This window comes from Hyaena hyaena, unplaced genomic scaffold (assembly GCF_003009895.1).
Source record: "Hyaena hyaena isolate Hyena2069 unplaced genomic scaffold, ASM300989v1 scaffold_3, whole genome shotgun sequence".
Taxonomy (NCBI): domain Eukaryota; kingdom Metazoa; phylum Chordata; class Mammalia; order Carnivora; family Hyaenidae; genus Hyaena; species Hyaena hyaena.
This window is the reverse complement of record NW_024080635.1, coordinates 9,852,613-9,858,612: the sequence shown is the minus strand read 5'-3', so window position 1 is coordinate 9,858,612 and position 6,000 is coordinate 9,852,613. Positions and strand designations below refer to the sequence as shown.

The following is a 6,000-nucleotide window of genomic DNA, read 5'->3' as shown; positions in this document are numbered from 1 at the left end:
CATTTATCCATGACTGTGTGTGAGTGTGTGCTGGGGGATGGCATTCTTTGATATATCTAAAACAATCCTTCAGAGGCAAAAGAATCCTTCCCATATTTTATACACACTCTACAATAAACATGCATGCCTTTCACTTTTTAAGAAAATGTCCATTTATTTATTTTGAGAGAAAGAGAGAGAGTGGGGGAGGGGCATAGAGAGCAAGGGAGAGAGAGAATCTCAAGCAGGCTCCATATTCAGTGCAGAGCCCATTTCAGCGCTTGATCTCATTAGCCATGAGACCATAGATGAGATCAAGAGTTGGACACTAAACCAACTTAGCCACCCAGGTTCCCCAACATGTATTCCTTTTAAAATAAGAAATACAAAATTAAGGAATCTTATTCTTCATAACTGTGGTCCCAGGAATTCATGTACATGGCAGCCACACTTCTCATGTTTTCTCCCAGTCTCCGTAGGATGCAGAGTGTTGTTAGTAGAACAGTGAGGAAAGTGTGGCTGCAGACTTATTCCTATTGTTTGAGATGTTTGAATCTTAAGCCATTCACATTTACAAACAGTACATGTCAATAATAGTTTTTTTATTATTAAAAAATCCATTTTTGGGTGCCCAAGTGGCTCGTTCGGTTGAGCATCCAGCTCAGGTCATGATCTTGCGGTTTTTAGGTTCGAGGCCCTTAATGTGCTCTGTGCTGACAGCTCAGAGCCTGGCACCTGCTTCGGATTCTGGGTCTCTCTCTCCATCCCTCCTCTGCTCCCACTGTCTCTCTCTAAAATAAATAAAACATTTAAAAAATCCATTAATTTGGGACATATATTTTGAGCACCTACTACATGCCAAGTACCATTCTAGGTATTTGTGGTTTGTTTGCTACATGTGGCAACCCTGTATGTGGGGGGCTCCCATTAAGAGAGAATGTGGAGATGGTGGAAATGAGTGATTTGGGGGCACAAAGGCTGTGGTGTGGCTCTAGTGACTACTAGAGTGACTGGATGTCAGCTATAGTAAGTCTGACCCTGTATGTGACAGTGACATGTGAGTATCATAGTGAAAGTGACTAATTGGGCAATAACAAGGACAGCTGTGTACCCAGTAGGGGCCTGCTAAATATTGGCTTGACTATGAGGCAGTGAAAGTAGCTGAGTGACAATGACAGTGAAAACCGAAAGGGTGACAGCTGGGCACAGAGTCCAATTGCTATACTGTCCAGAACTGTTTGAAGTTTGTGGTCCTTGACAGTGGTCGCCTGTGGTCGGACAGTGACAGTAAACAATAATGAACCCAATGACAGCAACAATGCAAGTGACAGTTCTGCCCAGCAGATTGAATTTGTGATTAAAAACGGTGATGGAGTGGGAGTCAGCCTGACAATGACAGCTCTCAGAACGACCGAATATTGACATTGTGGATGTAACAGCTGTAACCGCAGAGGGAACTCGGCATTGTACTGAGACTGCTGGATTTGGGTGGCATGACTGGCAGTGACAGAAAAATTGGCTGCGCGTCTGTGACAGAGTGACAGTGTGAGGTTCAGTGGGCCAGCACTGATGTGACTTAATTTGTCTGATACTGTCTGGATCTGACTTACTCTGTTTGGCTGTATGAAGGTGGCAACAGGAGCTCCAACGTGGACTGCTCACTGTGCAACAAAGCGTGTGAAAAGAGAAACTGAGCAAAAGAAAAGCTATGATCGCCCCTCCCCCCCACCGCCATACCACATCCTGAGTGGGAGGAGGGAAAGGCGGGATCAAAACGCCTTCAACACACCTCGGTCGGCTGATACGACCTATCAAGTCCGAGCAGTGCCAAGACTCTCCGCCTATGAGGATGCGTCTGGGGACGCGGCTCAGGTCACGTCTCTGCGTTGCACGTGAACGTGTTTTGGAAAAATGTAGAGAAACCTTTTGTGTCTACTTCTGGGCCATTCTTGAAATAAGATCCTCACTCTAGTACTGCCCAAGCAAGAGTCCGCGGAACCCCATCAAAACTTTCATAACAGAGTGTGGGGAGGGGAGGGAGTGGCTAAGGTCACAGGTCAGAGAGCCTGCTAACAGCGCGTTAGCCCCCGCGCCCGGGCGCCCGGGCTTTGGTGGCGGGCGCGCTCGACGCAGGCCCCGCCCCTCAGGGCCCGCCCCCAACACGTGACTATGGCGCGCGGGGCAGGCCGGGCCGCCCCCTCGCCGCTCTACTCCTTACGCGCCGGCCTCAAAATGGCCGCCTTCTGGCGTCTCTGGCGCTGTTGAATGGAGAAAGCTTTATTGTTCCCTTCGGGCAGGAGTGTTCGTGTCCTCTATGGCGCTGTCAATAAAGAACGGCAGTTTGAATCGGTGCTGAACAGGTAACCATAGAAACGGGGCTGGGACTCAGCGTGGAGACCCCTTTAGCAGCTGAGGCCCGGGAGGCGCCCCAAATGAGGGGCGCGCTGCGACCCTTCGGCGTGGCGAACTCCGCGGGGCTCTGCCGAGTCGCAGCCACCTCCTCTTGCCCCGGACGCAGACCCCCTGGGGCGGGTCCCACCCCGAGCGCAGGCTCGGCTGTAAGTCTCCGGTGGGGAGAGGCCGCGGGGCCCTGTCGGGGTGCCCCCGGCCCGGCCCCCGCCTGGGGCCTGCCCCCGCTCGTCACCGCCTGCACCTCGGCGCGATCCGAGGCCTCCTCGTCGTCGCTTCCAGAGTCTCTCCCCCTCCTAACAAGTCTGCACGAGGCTTCGGCAGGCTCCGGCCTGGGGCCAAATCCCTAGCCCCCCACCCCACCCCGTTTTGGGCTGTAGGGAACTAACAGTGGTTTTTACATGTTTAATTTGTTGGGGGGGGGGAGAAGACTTTCTTGTAATTTGTGAAATGTATATGAAATCAAATTTCAGTGTCCGCAAGTGAAGTTTTATTGGCACACAGCCACGTTCATTGCTTTATATCATCTATGGTTCATTTCTTGCTACGAGGGCTGTGTTGAGTAGTTGCGACAGACATGGCCTGGCTTTGAGGACATGGCACACAAAGCCAAAGACACCTACTGTCCGGCCCTTCACAGAAGTGTGCCAACCCCCGCCCTGGACACAAGTAGACTGGTCAGGGTCGTCCGGCGATTCTTCTGATCGTTTTTCACGGAAAGGGAAACTCGAATTAAAGTTACCCCGTGCACCTAAAGCTCTGGTCTTATTGATCTGATCGGTTAATGTGGGAATTGTTTCCCCTATTTTTAGTAACAATACCATCCACCCAGCGCCTACAGTTAAGTCAGGTGCTTTGTTAATATTCATACCCAGCGGCTTTTTGCTAACAACATTTCAAAAATCAGGATCCGTGTTTCCGCTCAAGAGAGGAATCCCAGATTCTGAGGTTAAACCTCCTAAGGGTGTACTCGATTGTAGGTTTGGCAAATTGAGCTCATTCCAGGGGAGCCCTCTCCTCTGTGACCCACCTCATACTGCTGGGACTTCTTTCAAGTCTCAACCTGGGGCTGTTTGGTTTTTTCCTCAAGTCGAATTCCAAATCTTTGTATGGTGTATGGAGATCTAATAATTACAACCTTGAAGTGAAGTTTTTCTTAGCTAACTCATCAAACTTACGCCACACCCAACTTTCTAATTTAGATGCCTTTCTTCTACACAGTAGCTCCCAAACCTAGCTATTCATCTCTAGTTTAACAAATGATTTTAGAATACCCTGTGCCCACATGTCTGCTTTCATGAATCTGAGTATTTTCTGAGCACCTACTATGTACTAAGGATGATTTGAATCCCTGGGAGAACAAGATCACCATGATCTTTGCACTTTGACAGGGTTTAAATTCAGTAGGGTGTTGGACAGATGGTATGCAAGTAAACAAGGCTCATTTCAAATGCAGCTGTCATAGCATCATAATAAAATCAGTAGTTCATATTTATTAAATGATTCCTGCAAAGCACTACGTGCTTTATTTACATGGAATATCATTCGGTCCTCTCACCAACTCTATGACAAAGGTAGTATTAATATTCCTGTTTTAAAGACGAGAAAATTGAGATTCAGAGAGATGTCCAAGGTTACATAGCTAATGTATGAGGGAGCTGGGTCGGATCTGAACCTCAACTGATCCCACTACCCTGTATTACTCCATCTGTTAAGTACCTTTTCTTGGGAGGCCCTCCGGGGCAGAACCACACCTTACCTGTCTTTGTATCAGCTGTTAGCCTGGGCCCACAGCCTCTAGTCTGGTAAGTATTAAATAAACAGTTCAGGCCATTTGTTGATCAAATATTTGCTCGCCTGCTATACCAGATGCCATGGTGCTAGGCCTTATGATTACTGTGAGCAAGATGGACCTAACACCTCATTTCTAAGACAAACAGTGGCAACTCTGATAAAGGTAATAAAACAGTGCTGACCCGGGGGACCCCTGTCACCGGGCTGGCCCAGCAAGCCACTTGAGAAAGGTAGTTAAAACCGAACCTGTCTGAGTGACAGGAATCCAGTCCAGGTAAGAAGGGAGAGAACTGGGAAGGAGGAACTTTTTAATAGGATCTGAGATTGTGAGGTGGCAAGAACTGGGGGTGTTGGAGGGTTAAAAGAAGTGAGTCATGGTTCTGTGGTTCAGTCCTGTGCTCTGAGATGCCAACTCTCAAGCCACCTTTACTGCTGAGAGGGCTGCATGCCCATTGGCCAGCTACAGATGGTCTAATAGGAGATGTGTATAGTGGTACCTCCTCGAAAGGGTTGTTGTGCAGATTAAATAAGAAAAAGTTCAATAACAGGTTTGCTGTTTCCTTTTTGTTCTTGTTACACATGTTGCTGAATTCCAATTAGAGAAAACCAAATTTGGCCCCAAATAGAAAAATTTATTTAAAGTGCTAAATAATAACAAAAATCCAGGATTATGTTACTAACAAAGCTGAGGGTGTGTATGTATGTTTCTATCTTTGGGAGAGACAGGAACAGATCTTATTTTTTCTCAATGTTCTTGTTGACAGAGGAACTCTTCCAAATGTGTTTTACTTTTCTTTTTTTTTCAACCAAATTATACAACTATCTACTCAGAGTACTTTTCATTATTTTAGTGTGTTCCTCCACTGAAGGCGGGTGCATTTGCTTGAGGCAGTGTAAGAAAATGATAGGTTTCTTCTAGTTGGTGGTCATTTCAAAGTTTGTTTGCAAATGATTTTGGGTTTCCTCTGAAAGTTTTCAAAATACCATTGCATACTTTAAGCAGGGCATTGAATGCTTTAAAGCAAGTCGCAGACTTTTGGAATTGGTAAAAATAGGAAGGTATTTGGGGTCATGAACGTGAAAAATTGCAGAGGCAATAAGAAATCAAGCACGCTGTGTAAGAGGATTGGCAATGTCAAGTTTTGCTTTAAACCGCGTCTAGGAACCAGGTTGCACATGTCCTTAGAAGATGTGATCCAGCCCAGCAAACGGAGCGAGGAATAGGCCTGAGGAACAGGCCCGACAGTGGCATGTTAATGCAGTGTTGAACAATAAGCCCGGCATTAAATTGCTATTTTAGGTTTGGGTGGGACCTTCGCATTTAAAGTATTGCAGTTTTACTCTGTTATTTGGGTCTTTTGGGTTCCAGTAAAGAGAAGGTGGTAACACTAGTTTTGAAGGATAATGTAAAACTGCAGGAAGAGCGAGGGCATACCAATTTGTTTTTCAATCTATTTTATTTCAGTTCAAAGCATTGCTGCAGACAGGCAGCACAGGAAAACGAGCCACACTTTGGCAATACTCAACTGCTTTTGGAGATTGAAGAAGACCGAGTATAACCAAAGTGTGGTTGTTTTTGTCGACTATCTGTCTGCCAAGAAGCTCTGAACTGAAATAAAATAGATTGAAAAACAAATTGGTATGCCCTGTTGCCTCATACTGAGTATTTACATTACCCTTTTGGAATACTGCCTGTACCAGCACCCTGGAGGAAGGCAGTGACCCCTCAGCCGCTTTCAACTCTTCAAGAGAGCGAGCTCTTTGATTTTCACAAGGAAATTGAATTGGAATTTATGGTTTTCTGGATCTCTGATAGGC

The 6,000-nt window shown here is 46.6% G+C and overlaps 1 protein-coding gene across 4 annotated transcripts in view; it reads left to right on the top strand.

The window, feature by feature from the left end:
* Positions 1-2,192: 2,192 nt before the first annotated feature.
* ZBTB40 (zinc finger and BTB domain containing 40) overlaps positions 2,193-6,000 on the top strand; it is a 78,832-nt gene continuing 75,024 nt past the window's right edge. For all 4 annotated transcript variants that reach the window (XM_039231303.1, XM_039231297.1, XM_039231289.1 and 1 more), the window contains exon 1: positions 2,193-2,339. The gene's annotated coding sequence lies outside the window, so the exon portion shown is untranslated. The remainder of the gene's footprint in view (positions 2,340-6,000) is intronic.